A 23,851-nucleotide genomic window follows, 5' to 3' on the forward strand; every position below is an offset into this window, starting at 1 on the left:
CGGGCCGGGATACGTGGCACCCGAACAGGGACCTGGAAACGAGGGACTCCATGAGGAAGAGGACGCCAAAGGACGGTCGACCGCTAACGAAGATAAAAGGAGTCAAACTCTTCCGATCACTGCGGGAACCTGCCGCGTCAGGATCGAAGGTAAGTGACGCGTCCGAAATGGGACAAGAATTAAGCCAACATCAAATATATGTAGGACAATTAAAAGAGGCTTTAAAGATACGAGGAGTAAAGGTTAAAGGTAATGATTTGTTTAAATTTTTTGATTTTGTAAAAGACACTTGCCCTTGGTTCCCACAGGAAGGAACTATTGATATTAAAAGATGGCGTAGAGTAGGGGATTGTTTGCAGGACTATTATAATACTTTTGGGCCAGAAAAAATTCCTGTAACCGCCTTCTCTTATTGGAACTTCATTAGAGATTTAATAGATAAGAAGGAGGCCGATCCGCAAGTCATGGCTGCGGTCGCTCAGACAGAGCATATTTTAAAGGTTAGCTCCCGCTCTAACCTCACAAAGCCTCCGCAAGATACGGAGGAAGATCTCATTTCCCTCGAAAGTGATCATGAGGAAATTAAGTCTCCTTCTGTAATAGATAAAGAAATACCACACGAAAACAAACCAAAAAAATACCCAATTTTATAGATGCTTCAAAAGGAGGAGGAAATTAATAAGCCTAATCAATTGGATATAAATTGGGATGATTTAGAGGAAGAGGCGGCTAAATATCACAACCCTGATTTGCCTCCCTTTACTTCATACCCACCCCCATATAATAAGACACATAATGAGGCTTCTGCGCCCATTGTTATGGCAGCAATAGATCCCAAAGAAGAATTAAAGCAAAAAATTGCTCAACTAGAAGAACAGATTAAACTTGAAGAGTTACATCAATCATTGATAATTAGGCTCCAAAAGCTAAAAACAGGAAATGAAAAAATACCTAACTCAGACGCTATGGAGGGTTCCTTGCGCCCACTTCAGCGGCCTGGACAACATGTTCCAAGAGGGGGCTTAGTTGCTAGCCGACATAGAGAAGACTCCTCCCCCAAAGACGTTTTTCCGGTCACAGAAACCATAGATGAACAGGGACAGGCTTGGAGGCATCATACTGGATTTGATTTTACTATTATAAAAGAGTTAAAGACTGCTGCCTCTCAGTATGGGGCTACTGCTCCATATACTCTTGTTATAGTGGAATCTGTAGCTGAGAATTGGCTCACTCCTACAGACTGGAATACCTTAGTCAGGGCAGTTCTTTCTGGGGGAGACCACTTAATTTGGAAGTCAGAGTTCTTTGAAAATTGTAGAGATACAGCTAAAAGAAATCAACAGGCAGGAAACGGTTGGGATTTTGATATGTTAACAGGTTCAGGTAATTATGCAGACACTCAGGCCCAAATGCAATATGACCCTGGACTGTTCTCACAAATCCAGGCTGCTGCTACAAAAGCCTGGAGAAAACTTCCCGTTAAAGGAGATCCAGGGGCCTCGCTCACAGCGGTTAAACAAGGACCCGATGAGCCATTTTCAGACTTTGTGCATAGACTTATGACCACGGCAGGTAGAATCTTTGGAAATGCAGAAACGGGTGTAGATTATGTTAAACAGTTAGCTTATGAAAATGCTAACCCCACCTGCCAAGCGGCAATCAGACCTTATCGAAAGAAAACAGATTTAACAGGATACATTTGCCTTTGTTCAGATATTGGGCCCTCATATCAACAAGGCCTAGCAATGGCCGCCGCTTTTAGCGGCCAAACAGTAAGAGATTTCCTCATTAACAAACGTAAAGATAAAGGGGGATGTTTTAGATGTGGTAAAAGGGGACACTTTGCAAAAGATTGCTGTGAAAACCAAAATAGGAGTCCAGAAGCAAAAATCCCAGGCCTTTGCCCAAGGTGTAAAAGAGGAAGGCACTGGGCAAACGAATGTAAATCTAAAACTGACGGTCAAGGAAATCCTTTACCCCCCAGGCAGGGAAACGGGATGAGGGGCCAGCCTCAGGCCCTGAAACAAGCATATGGGGCAGTCAGCTTTGTTCCAGCCAGCAACAGCAATCCATTTCAAAACTTAGTAGAGCAACCCCAGGAAGTGCAGGATTGGACCTCAGTTCCACCTCCCACACAATACTAACACCTGAAATGGGACCGCAAACCTTAAATACCGGAATATATGGACCCTTACCACCTAACACTTTTGGGCTACTTTTAGGAAGAAGTAGTGTCACCATGAGAGGCTTACAAGTCCTCCCTGGAGTTATCGATAATGATTATGAAGGAGAAATTAAAATTATGGCCAGAGCTATTGATAGTATTATTACTGTCCCTCAAGGAGTTAGAATAGCTCAGTTACTCCTGCTACCTTTGGTTAAAACAGATAATAATATCCAATACTCTAATAGAAATATAAAAGGTTTCGGATCATCAGATATATATTGGGTGCAACCAATTACAAATCAAAAACCCTCTCTAACCTTATGGTTAGACGGGAAGGCATTCACTGGACTAATAGACACAGGGGCTGATGTAACTATCATTAAACAGGAAGATTGGCCCTCTCATTGGCCTACTACAGAAACCTTAACTCACTTGAGAGGAATTGGACAAAGCAGTAATCCTAAACAAAGTTCTAAATACCTAACATGGACAGATAAAGAAAACAATTCAGGCCTCATTAAGCCATTTGTCATCCCTTACCTAAATGTTAACCTTTGGGGGTGAGATCTGCTCTCTCAAATGAAAATTATAATGTGTAGTCCAAATGATATAGTTACTGCACAAATGTTAACTCAAGGATACACCCCTGGTAAAGGTCTTGGAAAAGGAGAGAACGGTATCCCACAGCCTATACTGGTTTCAGGACAACTTGATAAAAAGGGGTTTGGAAATTTTTAGCTCAGGCCACTGACATACCTGCACCCCAAAGGTGCGCTGACCCCATTACTTGGAAGTCAGATGAGCCCGTTTGGGTTGATCAGTGGCCTTTACTCAATGATAAACTAAGTGCTGCCCAACAGTTAGTGCAGGAACAACTAGCAGCAGGACATATTGAGGAAAGTAATTCCCCTTGGAATACACCTATTTTTGTTATTAAAAAGAAGTCTGGTAAATGGAGACTCTTACAAGATTTAAGAGCAGTAAATATCACTATGATCCTTATGGGTGCCTTACAACCAGGATTGCCTTCACCGGTTGCGATTCCTCAAAAATATTTTAAAATCGTTATTGACCTTAAAGATTGCTTTTTTACAATTCCCCTTCACCCTGCTGACCAGAAAAGATTTGCCTTTAGTCTTCCATCTACAAATTTTAAACAACCAATGAAGCGCTATCAATGGAAAGTCTTACCTCAGGGTATGGCCAATAGTCCTACCTTGTGTCAAAAATATGTAGCTGCCGCTATAGAGCCAGTCAGAAAAACATGGGCACAAATGTATATTATACATTATATGGATGATATTTTAATAGCAGGAGAAATTGGCGAACAAGTCTTATAGTGCTTCGCCCAACTCAAACAAGAGTTAACAGCAGCCGGACTACAGATAGCCCCAGAAAAGGTACAATTACAAGATCCATACACTTATCTTGGTTTCCAGATTAATGGACCCAAAATCATTAATCAAAAGGCCGTTATACGTCATGATCATTTAAAAACTTTAAATGATTTCCAAAAATTACTGGGAGACATAAATTGGCTTCGACCATACTTAAAGCTCACCACAGGAGAGTTAAAACCTCTTTTCGATATATTAAAAGGAGACTCTAATCCAAAATCCCCCAGGTCCATTACTAAAGAAGCATTAATAACACTCCAACAGGTAGAACATGCCATTGCAACACAATTTGTTACCGGTATTGATTATTCTCAGCCATTAATATTCCTTATTTTTAACACAACAATAACCCCTACTGGCCTATTTTGGCAGAACAATCCCATTATGTGGGTACACCTGCCCTCCTCCCCTAAAAAGGTTTTGTTGCCTTATTATGATGCCATAGCTGATCTAATTATCTTGGGAAGAGAGAACAGTAGAAAATACTTTGGAATAGAACCCTCTACCATTATACAGCCCTACACTCAATCACGCATCCATTGGCTGTTACAAAATACGGAAGCCTGGCCAATTGCTTGCGCTTCTTATACTGGCGCGATTGACAACCATTACCCACCTAACAAACTTATTCAATTTTGTAAACTTCATGCGTTTGTATTTCCCCATATTACCAGTAAAGAACCTCTCAATGACGCATTACTAATTTTCACTGATGGATCTTCCACAGGACTTGCCGCTTACACTTACAATAATGTAGTCGTTAAATTCCAGACCACTTATACATCAGCTCAGCTGGTCGGATTGCAAGCTATAATTGCAGCACTATCAGCTTTTCCTTGTCAGCCACTTAACATTTATACAGACAGCGCCTACCTGGCTCATTCAATACCCCTCTTAGAGACCGTGTCTCAAATTAAACATATTTCAGACACAGCTAACCTATTTTTGCAATGTCAACAACTTATCCGAAAAAGGACTACTCCCTTTTTTCTTGGGCATATTAGAGCACATTCAGGATTACCGGGACCTCTAACACAAGGTAACGCAACAGCTGACACGGCAACAAAAATCATAGCCACAGTCACTACAGACAATTTGCAACAAGCGCAAAAAGCACATGCCTTACATCATTTAAACGCCCAAACCTTAAGACTTATGTTTAAACTTACCAGAGAACAAGCTCGACAAATAGTTAAACAATGCGCCAACTGCATAACATATTTACCTGTTCCCCATCTAGGAGTTAACCCCCGAGGACTCATCCCCAACGAAATTTGGCAAATGGACGTTACTCACCACTTAGAATTCGGTCAACTAAAATATATCCATGTATGCATAGACACCTATAGTGGATTCATCAGTGCAACTCTCCAAACAGGAGAGGCCACCAAACATGTCATAGCTCATTTATTACACTGCTTTTCTATTTTAGGAATACCCAAACAAATCAAAACAGATAATGGCCCCGGTTATATATCCAAAACCTTCTTACAATTTTGTAATACCCTACAAATTAAACATACCACAGGCATTCCCTATAATCCCCAAGGACAAGGTATAGTAGAAAGAGCTCATCTGTCATTAAAAACTATTATCACAAAATTAAAAGGGGGGAGCTGGTACCCCGTGAAGGGTACCCCCAGAAACATACTCAATCATGCCCTGTTTATCCTTAATTTTTTAAATTTGGACAGTCATGGAAAATCGGCTGCTGACCGTTTCTGGCATCCTGAATCTCAAAAACAGTTTGCAATGGTAAAATGGAAAGATCCACTCGATAGTTCATGGCATGGCCCCGATCCAGTTTTAATTTGGGGAAGAGGCTCAGTATGCATCTTCTCACAAAAAAATGATGCAGCCAGATGGCTGCCTGAAAGATTGGTAAGACAAATAAATCATAACCATTGTCAGTCCAGGGAAGATAAATCTCCCTGAGAAGTTCTTTCCTTCTTGTTTTTCAGAAAATGAAGCCTAACATGAAATTCCTTTGGAGAATAATCGCTCTATACAACATAGTGACAGTCTATGCAGGTTTTGGTGACCCTCGTAAGGCAAGAGAATTATTACGAAAACAATACGGCCAGCCTTGTGACTGCAGAGGGGGACAAATATCTGAACCTCCGTCAGATAGAATCACCCAGGTGACCTGCACGGGCAAGACAGCTTACCTAATGCCAAACCAGTTATGGAAATGTAAGTCTACCCCAAGAGATACCTCACCTAGCGGGCCGCTCCTAGAATGCTCTTGTAGCTCTTTCCAATCTTCTGTACATAGTTCCTGTTATACCTCCTATCAACAATGCAAATCAGGCAATAGAACATATTATACGGCCACGTTACTAAAAACACAAACTGGAGGCATTAATGACGTACAAGTATTAGGATCCACTAATAAACTTGTACAATCTCCTTGTAACGGCCAAAAAGGAAAGCCTGTTTGTTGGAGCACTACCGCCCCCATTCACATTTCTGATGGAGGAGGCCCATTAGATATTACAAGAATTAAAACCGTCCAGAAAAAATTAGAAGAAATTCATAAAGCTTCTTATCCTGAACTTCAATATCACCCTTTAGCCCTGCCTGAGCTTAGAGGTAATTTTAGGCTCGATGCCCAAACCTTTGATATCCTCAATGCTACTTACAATTTACTTCAAATGTCCAATACAAGCCTGGCCCACGATTGTTGGCTTTGTCTTAAAATGGGCCCCCCTATTCCTCTAGCCATACCTAACCTTTCATTGCCCTATGTCAATTACTCAAATGAATCCTTAGTAAATAATTCCTGTCCTATTACCCCCCCCCTTAGTTCAACCGATGACGTTTTCTAATTCCTCTTGCCTCTTTTCACCATCATATAATAACACTAAAGAAATTGATTTAGGCTATGTTGTGTTTAGCAACTGTACTTCCATAATCCATGCCACCAACCCTTTGTGTGCTATAAATGGCTCGGTTTTCGTTTGTGGAAACAACATGGCATATACGTATCTACCTACAAATTGGACAGGGCTTTGTGTTCTGGCCACTCTTCTCCCCGACATTAATATCATCCCTGGAGATGAACCTATCCCCATCCCCGCTATTGAACATTTTATTTATAGACCGAAATGAGCCATACAATTTATTCCCTTGTTGGCTGGACTAGGAATCACCACTGCTTTTACTACAGGAGCCACAGGCCTAGGAGTCTCACTAACCCAATATACTAAATTATCCAATCAATTAATCTCAGATGTACAGACCTTATCCAGTACTATACAAGATTTACAAGACCAAGTAGACTCGTTAGCTGAAGTAGTTCTCCAGAATAGAAGAGGTCTAGATTTGTTAACGGCAGAACAGGGAGGGATATGTTTGGCCTTACAGGAAAAGTGCTGTTTTTACGCCAACAAATCCGGAATCGTCAGAGATAAGATAAAAACTCCAGCCTGGGCGACAGAGCCAGACTCCGTCTCAAAAAAAAAAAAAAAAAAAAAAACTTTGCAAGAAGAACTAGAAAAGCGCAGAAAAGGCCTGGCCACCAATCCACTATGGACTGGACTCGACGGACTTCTCCCCTATCTCCTGCCATTTCTTGGTCCTTTACTCACTCTTTTACTCTTCCTCACTCTAGGGCCTATAATCCTTAATAAGCTTATGGCATTTGTCAGACAACAAATTGAGGCCTTCCAGGCCAAACCTATACAGGTCCATTATCATCGCCTTGAGATGACTGAAAATGGTGAGTCTTATTTACCTTAATAAGACCACCTCCCCTGTGTGCTGAACTGGACAGTCAATGACGGGTAAGAGGACACTATCTCCATCGGAGCCTAAGACAGGAGGGCCGCCCTTGCTGCTGCCTTATCCCATGACAGGCCTAGAAGGTGGGGGTGAGTTGACCCAACCTAAGACAGGCGCAGTTCCCGAGGGGTTTTCTTATCATAAAAATATAAAAAGGGGGACCTGTCCGGAGCTGCACGCCCCGGCCATAGCGAATAATAATTGAGGATTAAACGCCTGAGCTATATTCATTTCCACCCCACACCTTCTCCCTATCTTTGCCTTTTTTCCCCTGTACTAATACCCCATTAAAGATGGCGCTCTTCCTGCTGCTTCTTCACTCACTTTTCCCGCGCCCGGGAAAATTGTTACTTAATAGTGCAAGCGCAACATGACGTCCGACTGGAGAAACCGAAACTAACCTGGCCACGCCCTCGGCAATGAGATCATTTCGGCCTTAGCCCAACCCCTTCCCTTCCAAGTGTATATAAGGCAGTGCATTACCGCCATTAAACGAGACTTGATCAGAGCACTGTCTTGTCTCCATTTCTCGTGTCTCTTGTTCCCCAAATTCCCACCCCCTCCTCCAGGGCCTGCTCTGACTATCCCGCGGGCCAGGATAATGCTGAAGCATCACCTCAGTCTCCATCCTCATCCTCACATGGCGTTTTCCCTGTACACGTGACTGTGTTGATACTGCCCCCAACCTTTTTTTTTTTATTTTAAGACAGACTCTTACTCTGTTGCCCCTGCTAGTGTGCTGTGGCACAAACTCAGCTCACTGCAACCTCCACCTTCCGGGTTCAAGTGATTCTCCTGCCTCAGCCTCCTGAATAGCTGGGACTACAGGTGTGAGCCACCACAACCACACCTGGCTAATTTTTGTATTTTTAGTAAAGACAGGGTTTCACCATGTTGGCCAGGTTAGTCTTGAACCCCTGGCCTCTAGTGATTTGCCCACTTCATCCTCCCAAAGTGCTGGGACTACAGGTGTGAGCCACCATGCCTGGCTCTTCCCCCTTTTATAAAGACATCAGTTATATCGGACAAGTGCCCACTCCCATGACTTCATCTTAATCAATTACATCTGTAACAACTCTAGTTCCAAATAAGGTCATGTTTGCAGGTACTGGGGATCAGGGCTTAAACATATGAACTGGGAGGGGGCAGGGCACACAATTTAACCCATAGCCTTCTCCTGCTTCAAAGGCCGTATGAATATGTAAACTCACATTTTAAAAGTGCATTTTTGGCCATGCGCAGTGGCTCACGCCTGTAATCCCAGCACTTTGGGAGGCTGAGGAAGGTAGATCACAAGGTCAGGAGATTGAGACCATCCTGGCTAACACAGTGAAACCCTGTCCCTACTAAAAATACAAAAAATTAGCCAGACGTGGTGGCGGGTGCCTGTAGTCCCAACTACTCGGGAGGCTGAGGCAGAAGAATGGCGTGAATCCGGGAGGCGGAGCTTGCAGTGAGCCAAGATCGTGCCACTGCACTCCAGCCTGGTGACAGAGCGAGACTCCGTCCCAAAAAAAAAAAAAAAAAAAAAAAAAAGTGCATTTTTATTTTGAATCAGTATAAGACTCACAAGAAGTTGCAAAAATAGTGCCAGGAGTTCTCACAAAGATTGCTTACATAACGCTAGTTAGTACATTGTGGAAAGCAAGAAATTGATATTGGCATGATGCTGTTAACTCTGGAACAGACCTTACCGATCAGCTTTTACATACACATTTTCAAATCGGTTAAGTCCAACAACAATAACAAAAAATAATAACTACATGTTTTAAAGATATAAAATAAGAATAGTACCAGTAAGATATGATTTCCTAATATAAAATATCAAAATATAATGTGCTTGGTTTCAAGAGCAGCAAATTATGGCATTTTAACTACAGTACTTGATTTGGGTTTATAAAATGTTAGCAGGCTATCGAGGCAGAGGTCCAGAAGATGAAATATTTTCCTATTCTTTCACTGGATCGATAAATTCTGCTTTGTGTTCAAAGCCACTCAGCTCAGTGCTTTGCAATGGCTCACTTTCATTTCCCCTCCAGAAACCAAGGTCATCTGCCTCCCCCATTCGGTCTTAGCCGCTAAGCCCTAATCCTCACAATTATTAGAGGAATTGCTCTTAGGGCACTACTCGGTTTCTACTCACTTTTTGGAAAATGCAATATGTAATGTATTGGGGAGGGGCAACCACAAAATTCTTGAAATGAATTTAGATCTGAAATTCCAAATTCTCCCAGGAGAAGGGTGGGGATTTGAGATTTCTAGGGTGTAGATTTTACAACAGTTACTCCTTCCCAAAGAGCTCATGCCCACAAAGACCATGACGTGATGAAGAGAATCCTGAAGTTACACCCAGGGAAAGGATGTCCCCCGTAGCAAGAGACGCCAGGCAACTGGAAGGCAAGAAAGATGAGGAATAAAACAAACCTCAGAAGGCACATTTGGATAAAAAACTGACAGAATATGCTCTTCCCACTCTAGATTAGGTGAGACGGCAGGGTTGAGTGAGTGGGCATTGGAATGGCTAAAGATGGGCAGGGGAGGGTTGTGGCAAGAGGACACATTCATGTCTTCCACAGACCTGGCTCAAAGTTCATTATACCTTTGCAAAGTTGAACCTGAGCTTCCTATAGCCACCTAGAGTTCCCACTCCAAGCAACCACTTAGCCATCCCTGTTCCTGGGAGAATTTATGGGGAAAACTGTGATTGGGTCTAATCACCATCAATGGCATCCCATTTTGTTATAATTTTTTAAATCATCAATTTGTGCCAATTTTGATAGAATTAGTGAGACAGTAAGTACCCTACCTGTCAGAGAGAAAGCAATACTTACCTTGACCACCTGAGGAGGCCACACTGGGTATGGATGGTACAGATGCCAACTGAACTTTGAAGAGGTCAGTACATTCAATGAATATATATTGAGCCTGTACTGCATGTCAGGCTCTCCTCTAGGCCCCGGACATACAGCAGTGAAAAAGACAAACCATTTTTTGACCTTGTGGAACTTGTCATCTAAGGGAAGCAAACAAATAACAAACACCTAAATGTATAATATAACACCAGAAGTAATGCGTGCCATAAAGAAGAAAGCAGTGTAAAGAGAAAAAGAGAAGCCAGGCACAGTGGTGCACGCCTGTAATCCCAGCACTTTGAAAGGCCAAGGTGGGCAGATCGCTTGAGCTCAGGAGTTCGAGACCAGCCTGGGCAACGTGGCAGAACCCCATCTCTACAAAAAACAGCTGGGCAATACAAAAATTAGCCAGGCATGGTGGTGAGCACCTATAGTCCCAGCTACTTGGGAGGCTGAAGTGGGTGAATCACGTGGGCCTGGGAGGTGGAGGTGGCAGTGAGCCAAGATCACGCCACTGCACTCTAGCCTGGGTAACAGAGCCAGACCCTGTCTCACAAAGAGAAAAAAAAAGAAAAAATAGAGGGAGAAAAAGGAGGAAGGTGCTGGTTTAGATCGAGTGGCCCTGCAAAGGCCTCTTGGAGGAGGAAGGAGGCATTTGAGCAGGGATCTGAGTGATGTGAGGAAGCCAGGCAAGTGGTCTAGGCAGAGGGAACCGTAGGTGCAAAGGCCCTAGGGCAGGTGCCAGCTTACTTAGGCAAACTGGAGGGACAGGTGAGTGAGTGAGGAAATGAAGCCACGGGGCAGCCAGGAGCCTGGTCACATTTGGGTCTCCTGGTGAAGATTCTGGATTTTGTGTAAATGTTTGTAGAAAGCCATCGGAGGATTTTGAACAAGGGAGTGACAAAAACATATTTAGCTTTTAAGTAAAACAGAAGTAGATGAAACAACATTAGTTAGGTGTTCTAGTAGTTGCAGGGAGAGATGGCAGTGACTTGAAATGAAGCTGTAGCAGAAGTGGCCGAAGCAGCCAGATTTAGGATATATCTTGTCGGTAAAGGCAGCAGGACCTGCTAATGGATCGAATATAAGGTGTGAAACAAGGATAAGAATCTAAGATTCATACTCCGTTTTGAATATGGTATCGCTGATTGCAGTGGGAAACTTGAGTTCTGTTGGCTTTCTGAAATGTGAGGTGTTATTAGTCATCTCAGAGGATGTGTCCCATAGGCAATCAGGGTGCCCGTTAACAAAGCTTTGTAAAATGACCCACAAAAGAAACAAATTGGGCTGGTCCCGGTGGCTCACGCCTGTAATCTCAGCACTTTAGGTGGCCAAGACGGGTAGATCACCTGAGGTGAGGAGTTCAAGGCCAGCCTGGCAAACATGGTGAAACCTTGCCTCTACTAAGAAAATACCAAACAGATAGAGATATATATATATATCTCCAGGCATGGTGGTGCACACCTGTAATCCCAGCTACTCGGGAGGCTAAGGCAGGAATATCGCTTAGAACCTGGGAGCTAGGGGTTGCAGTGAGCCAAGATTGCGCCACTGTACCCCAGCCTGGGCGACAGAGCAGGACTCCCTCAAGAAAAAAAAGAGAAAGAAAGGAAAGAAAGGAAGGAAGTTAAGAGATGCTTAATTGTGGGATATACTGGATTCAAGAGAAAGGTGAAGACAGCTCAAATTACAGGGACCCATAACCCTAAGGCCAACTACTCTTTTCACTGAGGTCTGTCTCCAGGGTGTGAGTGTGAAGCCGTCTGCACCACCCTACTCTGGCTCCATGGACTTAATCGTGGCATCTGAGGCTGGTTCTGCCTTTCGGTCTGCCTGGCTGCGATGTTGAGTCCTGCCTGCGTATGGCCACACTGTCCCCTGCAGGGAGCCTCCTTCCATCCCCAAGCAGCCAGCTGCAATCCCACTCCAAAAGGACGGGACACTCAGGATCTAGGAAATGAGCGTTTTCAAAACACCAGATTGAATCCCTTGGAACTTAAACTAGACTCAATCAAGCTGAAGTTCATCACATCCCTTTGGGCAGCCAGCTACCCCCCATCCTACTACACTCATACCCACCAGGTCCCATTGACCCTGGCCAGAGCCCTGAATTTCAGCAATCCTACCCCATACAGCATCTGATGCTGCAGTTTCTTTTTTTTTTTTGAGACGGAGTCTCGCTCTGTCGCCCAGGCTGGAGTGCAGTGGCCGGAACTCAGCTCACTGCAAGCTCCGCCTCCTGGGTTTACGCCATTCTCCTGCCTCAGCCTCCCAAGTAGCTGGGACTACAGGTGCCCGCCACCTCGCCCGGCTAGTTTTTTGTATTTTTTTAGTAGAGACAGGGTTTCACCGTGTTGGCCAGGATGGTCTCGATCTCCTGACCTCATGATCCGCCCGTCTTGGCCTCCCAAAGTGCTGGGATTACAGGCTTGAGCCACCGCGCCCGGCCGCTGCCGTTTCTTTAAACATTTGGTGCCCTTGAAACAGAAACTGAATTTCTGAAAACTATTTTCACACAATTTGTCAAGTCACATATGCTGGGAGAAGAGAAACCCACCACCTGTAGCAGAATGATTTTATTTGTGTTTATTTTAAAATAAGGGGGAGAAAGCTATCTGATTTCAGGCTTTCTTGGGAATCTTATCTAGTGATTTGAACAAATGGCTGTATCTAGATAGCAACAAATCAATTTCTGATAATTAACGAACCGTGAAAAATCCTAAGGCCCTACCATTTGTGATTTGAAGGGAACTACGTGCCCTGCTGGAGGGAGTGTCATTATGCAGCTGCTGAGCTAGCAAACAAAACTAGAACATCTCCAGAGAAGTTTCTAACCTTGGTTCCAATTCCTTAGATGCACTTCCCTGACTCTCACTGCGGAAAACTCCAGAGGACTTTTGTCTGTCCTCTGCCCAGATCTGACAGGGGTAGAAGCATGATGCAGCCCTCCCCAGGCGACCGGCTGTCCCCAGAAGACAATATGGCACCAGATGGTCTTTCCCGAATGCTTGGAGAGGCAAAGCGATGGCCAAGGGTTTCCACTAAAGCTGCCACCAGTACAGGAGTAAACACAGGGTCCTTCTTTGTGATTTTGACCTTCACCGACCTTGATTATTCAGCATGACCTTTCCCTGGACCTACGTCATTCCTTTCAAGAACCTTATTTCCATTTACCATTCTCTGGGCACACAGTTCAGCATAATTTTATTTTTAGTCCTATGTCTAGAGACTAACTTCGAGATAATGTTCATAAAAGGTTATAAACTCCTACTGAAATGTATATGGTCATACATTTTCCTTCCCTTCTGTGTCACGGCTGTTGCCTCCAGAATGGTGTTTTCAACTCATTCGCAGTCCCACCTTCTTCTCTTTCTTTTGCCCAAACCCTTTCAGTTCGAATCCACAGGACACCGACGTTAAGTCACCCTTTGTCAAGTGGATGAACACGCACACTTGCATTTTTCTGGAGCCACCAAGCAGATGAAATCCCGTGTGAAGAGAATCCCCAGCCTGTCTTTCCGGCTACCCCAGCTGATAGAAGAGGATCTTCATTGAGAGACCCTCTCTCTGGGCAGCTTCAGTGAGAGCCACATTTCCAGTCCCAGGGCTGTGCAGTGCTGCCAGAAAGCCTCAGAGAGCAGGTCGGCATGGGTGGCAACACGTCCCAGAGGCTCAGGCACAGCAAGACCTCCCTCTTTGTCTCCACAGACGCCAACTTGAAGACCACAGCCACACAGAAGACTAAATTAGAGACTAGGCACTAGAGCTTCCCTAAAGAAAGACGCTGCAGAACTACAGGGTATCCGCAGGATTTATGGCATCCAAAATGCTTTGTGATCTACAGTCTTCTCCATTTCGTCCCTTCATCTTCCCTTCCATGGCTGTAAAAATTTTGTTTCCCATAATTGGGACTGAATGAAAGAGGACTCCTATAAAGAAAGGGAGAACAGCCAATTTGACACCGCAGTGCAGAGTGATCAGATGCATTCAGCTCTGATAAAGGAGAGGACTGAGAGAGAGGCGGGCCCAGGAACCCACGGCTGTCTGTTAGTGGGAGAGTTTATTCACCCAGATGTTGAGTGCTTGTTGTTGTAAGGGGAGCTTAGGAATCAGAGATAAATGTGGTTGTCAAGGAACTCTGCGTTCTGGCTACTTTTTATGAGCTATGTGGCCTGAGATAATTGCTCAACCTCATGAGTCTCTGTTTTCTTAACTGACAAATGGGAAGAATTAAATCCATCAATACATATAAAGAGACTTTCCAAGTGACTACAAATATTAGTCATTATTTGTATTAAAAATAAACTCCTGGACCAGGAATGGTGGCTCGTGCCTGTAATCCCAGCACTTTGGGAGGCCGAGGCAGGCAGATCACTTGAGGTCAGGAGTTCAAGACCAGCCTGACCAACATGGCAAAACCCCATCTCTACTAAAAATATAAAAAATTAGGCCAGGCATGGTGGCTCTCGCCTGTAATCCTAGCACTTTGGAAGGCCAAGGTGGGCAGATCATGAAGTCAGAAGATCGAGACCACCCTGGCTAACACGGTGAAACCCTGTCTCTACTAAAAACACAAAAAATTAGCCGGGCATGATGGCAGGCGCCTGTAGCCCCAGCTACTCAGGAGGCTGAGGCAGGAGAATGGCATGAACCTGGGAGGTGGAGCTTACAGTGAGCCGAGATCGCGCCACTGCACTCCAGCCTGGGCAACAAAGCAAGACTCCGTCTCAAAAACAAATACATAAAAATTTTAAAATGAGCCAGGTATAGTGATGCACGTCTGTAATTCCAGCCACTTGGGAAGCTGAGGCACGAGAATCACTTGAATCCGGGAGGCCAAAATTGTGCCACTGCACTCCAGCCTGGGTGATGGAGTGAGATAATTAATTAATAATAATAATAAATTATTTTTATTTATATTTTTTATTTATTTATTTATTTATTTATTTATTTATTTTTCAGAAGGAGTCTTGTTCTGTCTCCCAGGCTAGAGTGGAATGGCGTGGTCTCGGCTCACTGCAAGTTCCGCCTCCCGAGTGAAGGCCCTCAAATCAACCTTCATTGCACTTCTTCATACGTTCCAGGCACTGTGCTGCAGCCTTGAAGGCATGGCTTCAGCTGACCCTCTAAGCGCCCCTATTAGCTCAGTATCCCTAATGCTACTGTTTATAAAGAAACAGGCACAATTTCCCATGGTCCCGCTTCCAGCAAGTGGTGGTATCAGAATTTGAACCCAGTTGTTCTGACTGGCAGATCCCATGTGTTTAAATGGAATCCTCAGGGAGGATCGTTGCAAGAAAGACCAGTGTTACAGGCTGAAGTGTGACCCCCACCCCAAAATTCATATGTTGAAGCCCTCATCCCCAGTACCTCAGCCATGACTCTATTTGGAGATGGGGAGGGAATTTAGGTAAAATGAGGTCATCAGGATGGGTCCTCATCCAACATAACTGGTGTCTTTATGAGAAGGGAAGGTTAGGACGCAGACACACACAGAGGGAAGACCATGTGAGGATATGGGGAGAAGGCGGCCACCTGCTGGCAAGAGAGAGAGGCCTCAGGAGAAACCGACACCACCGGCACCTTGACCTTAAACTTCCAGCCTCCAGGACTGTGAGCAAGTAAACTTCTGCTGTTCAAACCCCCCAGTCTGTGGTCCTTTGTTATGGCAGCCCGAGCAAACAAATCCAACTCGTCTTGGAAATCTCACATCAACACAGGGAGACAGGGTAAAATGCACACCAGCACCGACCGCTGCACAGGGCCCAGTGCACAGCAAGGTCAGGGGCAGATCAATAACGGCTGCAGGAAGAAGGGCTGCAGGACAGAAGCGGCAACAGAAGCACAAAAGGTGTTATTAGTTCACATCGACGGTAGGTGGAATCGATTCTAAAGCTACCACTGTCATTATTTAGATCTCAGAGCCACAGACTTGATCTGAACACCTTCTTCATCAAGGGAAAAATCAAGCCAATTTTTTTTTTTTTTTTGAGACAATGTAAATCATACTTTGTCATCCAGGCTGGAGTACAGTGGAGTGATCTCGGCTCACTGCAACCTCCCCCTCCTGGATTCAAGTGATTCTCCTTCCTCAGCCTCCCGAGTAGCTAGGATTACAGGCATGCGCCACCACGCCCAGCTAATTTTTGTATTTTTAGTAGAGACAGGGTTTCGCCACGGTGGCCAGGCTGGTCTTTTAAACTCCTGACCTCAGGTGATCCACCCCCCTCGGCCTCCCAAAGTGCTGGGATTACAGACATGAACCACCACACCCTGCCAGGAAGTCAATTTTCATCTCCACGGACTTCAGAAAGCCCAAGTTTCAATACTTCAGGTTCCTGTCATTAGGATTAGTTTTATAAGAAGAACAGGAACAACTCTGGACATTTCACCAGGGGTAGAGCATCATGAGGCAGAACCCTGTCCCTTAAACACTTTACTATTTCTTTAGAAGCTTCCAGGTGGAGCCACACCAGAACTGGCCAGGTGAAATCCTGCCTCAACCAATCCCTGGAGGGTTTATCTTGGAGAAAGCACTGCAGGGTCTGTGGCTGCAGTTTGGACTTTTTGACAAGTTTATTTGCACAATTAAAATTTATTTTAGGTCAGGCACGGTGGCTCACGCCTGTAATCCCAACACTGTGGGAGGCCGAGGCGGGCGGATTGCCTGAGGTCAGGAGTTCAAGACCAGTCTGGCCAACATGGTGAAACCCCATCTCTACTAAAAGTACAAAAAAAAATTAGCCAGACATGGTGGCGGGCGCCTGTAATCCCAGCTACTCAGGAGGCTGAGGCAGGGAAATTGCTTGAACCAGGGCAGCAGAGGTTGCAGTGAGCCAAGATCATGCCACTGCACTCCAGCCTGGGCAACAGAGCAAGATTCCGACTCAGAAAAAAAAAAAAAAAATTAAAATGACAAAAATTTTTAATGATGAAGCTGGGTCTCTTGTGTATCCTCAGATCAGAGGCAAAAGAGCCAGTTTGAACGCTCAACCCAAACACCCCGGCTCCTCTGGGTTAGCCCACGTCCCGGAACTGCTGGGACATCTCTCACTGCATCTCCTGCTACTCAGTCCCACAAGTGCTGCTGTCACTCCTGCTCCTGTTAACATCGCCTCAGTGTCATCAACAGCAGGAAATTACAAAGGAATTCAAATGGAAAACTAATCCCTTCCAGGAGACAAAGATCATTGAAGACAAAGCCCACTGGAATGACTTTCTTTTTTTTCTGGTGCATGTGTGTGTGGTGGGGGGCAGTGGCGGTGCATGTGCGTATCTGTCGGGGATGTATGTACAAAAAGCAAAGGAAAGGAAACGTCACTCTTGAAGCTTTCCAGGCCCCAAAAGGCGCACACGAACCACAAATGTAAGGTCAAAATCTTTCCTATTGTTCAACTATGTTTAACAGCAACTCACAAAATGTAATATAACAATTTATAATCATGTTCAACAAACAATAATGTGCACTTTAAATATTCCCCAAAATTAACATTTTTTTGTAGTTTTTAGTTCCCCCAAATTTCTCTACCACCTTCCCGTCAATTTTAATTTCCCAAAGAGAAGAGCAACATGGCAGATTTTGAGGAACGGAAGAGGCCCTTGACAACTGGGAGCCGGCCTGTCCAGAGCAAAGCTCTGCTTCCTTGGATCAGCCCCAGAACCACCAAATACAGCCCGAAGCCTGTATTAAGTCCGTCCTAGCAGTCTCTTACTGAGGAACCCCACAATTCTCCATGGTGTTGTACACACAGCTGGGAGCAGCGTCTTTCTGTTAAACAGGCGATTACACAGAACACCAGCACGCAATCACTCTGTGACTAGGTGGAAGACGACAAGAGTAAGACCACTCCTTAAGCATGCCTAAACACTGAAAAACATAGAATCGTTTGTCTAAATCACACAAAAACCAAACATCTCCTCATCCTGGTTAATATGGGTGGCCGCTGCTCCTTGACCAGTAACAGCATGAGCCTCTATTCCTTCCAATGCCTTGCAGATACTGTCTGTTAAAATATCTAATCACAAAATTTGCTTCCTGACAACATTCGGTCCAGAGTAAAGCTCTGCTTCCTTGGATCAGCCCCAGAACTACCAAATATAGCCCGAATCCTGTATTAAGTCCTTCCCAGCACTCTCTGAGGTGCCCCACAGTTCTCCACGGTGTGCTCCCTCTTTGCAACAAATAAACCCAACATGTTCCACGACAGGTGTATTCCTGTAGTTCCTGCCCCTTTACTTCAAAATTGCACAATCCTTCTGTGTTAACTGCAGTTACTCAGTTTGCATAGAAGAGCCTCAGACCCAGTTCTCAACACATTCTTCTTAAATTATAGCTTCTGGCTGGGAGCAGTGGCTCACGCCTGTAATCCCAGCCTTTTGGGGGGCCAAGGCGGGTGGATCACAAGGTCAGGAGTTCGAGATCAGTCTGGCCAACATGGTGAAACCCTGTCTCTACTAAAAATACAGAAATTAGCTGGGCGTGGTGGCATGTGCCTGTAATCCCAGCTACTTGGGAGGCTAAGGCAGGAGAACCACTTGATCCTGGGAGGTGGAGGTTGCAGTGAGCCCAGACTGCGCCACTGCACTCCAGCCTGGGTGACAAAGCAAGACTCTGTCTTGGGAAAAAAAAAAAAAAAAAAAATTATAGCTTCTGAGGTCTCCTCAGCTGCTACTCCATCATTCAGTCAACAAACATTTGTTTACAGGGATTTCTCTCTGCTATTTCCCTGGCAGCAAATCCTGGGGACAATAAGACTACCCAGGCTCTGCCACTCTGTGGTCTTTATATATGACCAAATATTAGAACTGAAGGGACCTCCCTTTTACAAATGATTAAACCGGTACTCAGGGAAGTTAAGTAGCTTAACTTCTAGAACCATTCATATTCTTGTGGACTTTCACCCATTTGCCACAAAAGCACATCTTGTACTGAGTCCCTGGAAGTAGACGCTCAGATGAGGATTTGCATGCACATAACCTGCTAAGGGCATGCTCCCGGGTCAGTAGGGTAGTGGGGGGAAAGAATGGGAACAATTGGAAGAAGCCAGTCAAGGATGGGCTTTTGGATAAAACCTGCAGAGGGTAGTTTCAAGTCAGTGGTTCCCAACTCAGGCAACTTTGCCCCCAGAGGACATTTAGCAATAGCTGGCATATTCTGGATTGTCATGACTTCGAGAGAGGGTCCTACTGTCATCTGGTGGATAGAAGCCAGGGATGCAGCTCATCATCCACCAATGCACAGGCAGCCCCCCACAGCAAAGACGTATCCAGTCTAAAACATCGGTCATGCTGACGCTGAGAAATTCTGGCCTCCAATGCTGACAGAAAAGGAAAGTTTGACAATTTGGACGACAGCCCAGAGACCCAGGCCAGCTGGGCCAGGAGAACACTGAATTCCCTCTTGAGCAGCCGAGAGTCCAGCCCAAGCTTGCATTGAGTATTTGGAATCAGCTTGGGCATTTGACCATTTTGCAAATTCAACCAATTTGTTTATTAAGAGAGTGATTGGGTTATTTTCAGGCAAACTCTCCTCCTTTTTTAAAACTTGAAGTTTGATCTAAAAGTGAAAGTAGCACAATGCAGGAGAAAGGGCCCGACCCTGACAGCCAGTTGAAACTGAGTCTAAATTTAGAGTCATCGTTTTCTCAATAGTATGTCTTCAGGAGGGTTACTTACACTTTCCAAGTCTCTGTTTCCTCCCCTAAGAAATGGAGGTGATCTTGCCTTGTCTTAATAGTGTTGATGTGAGAGTTAAAACGAAGCAATAAGTAAAAAGAAGAAGAACACTGGACCACGTATGTAGGCACTGAATGGATGAGAGCTACTTGGAATTTAATCATTCTGTTAGGAACTGGTCAAATAAACCTTTGGCCTCCAGCATCCTGCCAACCATCTGGTCATTAGCCTCATGCCCAGGCATGGGGGGAAGTTCATCAGGGTGCATGAACTTCAACTTACCAAGGAGAATTGCATCCCAAAAATCTCATATTGCACTACTCTGATTTCTGGCAGAAAAGAAAATAGAGTACATAGTAAAGAAGACAGAATACACACACACACAAGGAAACAGAGGTCCCCCCACCCCACTTCTGGATGGGCTGTAATGAAGCTGCAGAAGAGGGAAGCCCCTGGCTAGGGCGGAAGGAACAGCTGGCACACAGATCAGATGATGCTGTCTTCTAACAAGGAATCCCCGGCACAGCCAGATCAGAGGAGACGTTCTTGTCCTGATGAAAGACTGATGAAGCCTGACAGGTAAACTTTGGTTCTTCCAGCTAGGGCAGCAAATTCGAGTCTTCCTGGTCACAAGAGTTGAGACCCTTCGTGCGCAAAATCCTCATTCCCAGTTCTACCCGCAAAGCAAAAATATTCCACTTGCATGTTGCTTTCATCTGTATAAAGCCAAACTCGCCTGGCTGACTTGGATCCAAGGGTTGATGCGGGTCTCTGCAGTGGGACATCTAGGAGAAGCAAAGCTGCCTGTTCCAGCCTGTCCCCAGGGCATTCGTGTAATTCCAGACACTAGTAATTATTCAACCTTCCCCCTCGCCCCCGGGGCTTCCTCCAATCTGTAACAAACCCCAAGCCATCTGGAGACAAGCGGGATCCTCCCTGCTCTCCGCAGCTTCAGGACACATCCAAAGGAAGCTGCCATCCAGCGTCACGTGGCTTTGCGAACAGATAACATTTCTGGAGCTCTTGCAGTCTGAAGGGATTCGAGATGACAGATGTAACCCACATGATCTATGACAGATACAGCCATGGAGAATGTCACCATTAATATTTAATATTATTTGAATAACTGCCCTGTTTGTCTCACTTAACGTGGCAGGCACTGCGGGCTAGCAGCATGTCTCCCGGGGTGTTTGGCGGGGAACGAAGCTTGTAGAAAATGCTCAATCAGCAAGATGTTCAATAATTCAGATGTAAGATTCAGATGTGCTTTGAGAAATTACATTAAACTTGTTAAACATGACTTAGGGAGACCCCAAAGCACTGGGTACACAGAATTCCCTTCGTGCAAAAGTAGTTACAAGTACCATAGAAATTTACCTATGGGGTTTGAAGGCTCTATTGATGATAACAGCTAAGAAAAGGTATAACATTTAGGGAACTCGTAAATAAAGATCTTTATTAAAATATGGCGATAACTTTTCAGTCTACACCTCCAGGGCAGGAGCAGGGGCACTTTCTCTATCTTCCTATGCCCCTTCCCACCCTCTCCTCTCTCCTCCCCATTACCCCTGCCATGCAGAAACTGGGGCCTGCTGTAAATTCACTAGTAATGACTTTAAATGCTGCTTCTTAACTTTTCTTTTTTTTTTTTTTTTTTGAGATGGAGTTTCGCTCTTGTTGCCCAGACTGGAGTGCAACCGCGGGATCTTGGCTCACTATAACCTCCACCTCCCAGACTCAAGCAATTCTCCTGCCTCAGCCTCCAAAGTAGCTGACATTACAGGCACCCACCACCACGCCCAGCTAATTTTTGTATTGTTAGTAGAGACAATTTCACCATGTTGGCCACACTGGTCTTGAACTCTTGACCTCATGTGATCCACCCACCTCAACCTCCCAAAGTACTGGGATTACAGGCGTGAGCCCCCACACTCAACCCTGCTTAACTTCTGAAGCCTGCAATTCACATACTCCTCTTGACATCCTTCCCAAGATTCACTTGCATGAAGGTTGTGGTTACCTTCCAATGGCTTCACATGGTTCTTTAGAGAAGCTGGAACCAAGGGCAGTTGCCCCGGAGCAGCATTCTAGGAAAGTGCTTGGTGCTGTTGATGGGGTAAGGGAGGGGCACCTGGAATAATTTAAGGAGACTTGAGCCAAATCATCACCTTGGGGTGGTTACACACCTGCCCTGCACACCACCCAGAAGCTCGAGGCTGTGGAGAGGTTCACGGCAGAGCCTGGGAGAGGCCTGCGGAAGTGATCCTCAGCTGCCGGAAGGAAACACACACTCAGGCCATGCTTTGCAACAGTCTTCTCCATCCCTGTGTCACTCTGGACATAGCCAGGGCCAGGACCAGGGTATGGCAGGCAAAACCAGGGCCTAGGACACCAATCCAGGGAGGCGCTGGAGCTTAGGGTCATGCCAGCGCAGAGGCAGCGCCTGAAGGCCAACACCTCCTCCTCGGGTGTTGGCCCTGGTTCCCCCCTTGCCTCCTCCTGGTACTGGTCCTGGGAGTATAGACAGCCTTTCTTCCATCCCTCCCTTTCATTCTGATGTTATCTCAGGATTGTGTACCAGGCAGTTTGGAGAAAATCTAGAACAGGTCCTGGCATGCAGTATCACCTAGGAGGCCGGCTGTCATATCTTGCCTGTTCACAGAGGGCTAAATGAGTTCCTTCAACCCAATTCAAGAATCATTTTTTGAATATTTCCTGAGTTAAAAAGCATTTTGCTAGCTGTTGGAGGATGCCAAAATACGTGAGAAGACTCCTGTCCCCACCACGGTTCGTGCTGAGGGATGAAGGCTGCTGGGGGCGGGGCGGGGGGAAGGCACTGCGAGCATGCGTGTGGGGAGTCGTGTGTAGACAGCACCCACCATCCAGGTCCCGCGCCCTGTGCCTGGTGCAGGCGGCTGACAGCAGCTTTCTCCCTTGGGATCACACCAGCCACAGTAAAGCACTGAGTGCCAGCCACAGAACCGCTCCTGGGAGCCTCCGCTGCTTCATTATTGAAGCAGAAATGACACTGCTATAAAGGAGTGTGTATTAATCTGGGTTCTCTGGAGAAACGAAACCAATGGGTTATAGAGAGATACATAGAAAGAGATCTATTATGAGGACTGGCTCACGTGATTATGGAAGCTGAGAAATCCCGTAATCTGCCGTTTGCAAGCTGGAGGCCCAGGACAGCCAGTGGTGAAGTTCCAGTCCAAACCCACAGGCCTGAGAACTGGGACAGCCAAGGGTCTTGATGGAGTTTGCAGGCGCAGCAACCAGGAGTGAGGATGTCTAAGGGAAGGAGAAAATGAATGTCTCAGCTCAGCAGGGAGAAAGTCCGCTCCCCCTCCGATTTTTTGTTCTAGTTAGGCCCTGGGTGGACAGAATGGTGCCCACCTGCATTGGTGAGAGTTGACCTTCTGTACTCAGCCTGCCGATTCACACACTGATCTCTTCCAGAAACACCCTCACAGACACACCCAGAAGCAGTATTTTAGCGGCTTTCTGGGCATTCCTTAGCCCAGTCAAATTGACACAGAAAATAACCACTGCATTCTCTATTTTGTAATGTAGGACAAGATATTATCTCATTTAAGCACAAACTCCTCTAATTACTTGAGTTTTAATGTATTGGTATGACGTTCTTCTCCCCTGTCCAAGGAGCTCAAAACTTGCAAGTTGTTCTGTCACCTAGATAAGTTTGAAAATTACTGGGAAAGGGCACTTTCTTTCACAGGCATGAGGTCTTTTTTGGTGGAAGACGGAGGCTGGGCTCTGGCAGGCTCCCACCCCACCTGGCATGAGAGAGTTGAGGGCAGCTCCAAAGCACCCAGCTGCTCAAAGCCACCAGCCACTCTGTTTTCCACCGGAACAGGGGTCAGTTCTGCCCTGGAATTTGCAGCCTAAGTATCACAATTCCACCAGAGTCTGAAGGCAGACTGGTTGTCATTTGAGTCTTTGGAGAGGTAGGATGTGGT

The 23,851-nt window shown here is 45.5% G+C and overlaps 1 long non-coding RNA gene across 1 annotated transcript in view; it reads right to left on the reverse strand.

Moving 5' to 3' along the window:
• LOC144340011 (uncharacterized) overlaps positions 1-23,304 on the reverse strand; it is a 35,788-nt gene extending 12,484 nt beyond the window's left edge. The window contains exon 1 of the long non-coding RNA XR_013415690.1: positions 23,006-23,304. This is a non-coding gene — a long non-coding RNA (uncharacterized LOC144340011). The remainder of the gene's footprint in view (positions 1-23,005) is intronic.
• Positions 23,305-23,851: the final 547 nt, after the last annotated feature.

The sequence above is a fragment of the Macaca mulatta genome, chromosome 3 (assembly GCF_049350105.2).
Source record: "Macaca mulatta isolate MMU2019108-1 chromosome 3, T2T-MMU8v2.0, whole genome shotgun sequence".
Taxonomy (NCBI): domain Eukaryota; kingdom Metazoa; phylum Chordata; class Mammalia; order Primates; family Cercopithecidae; genus Macaca; species Macaca mulatta.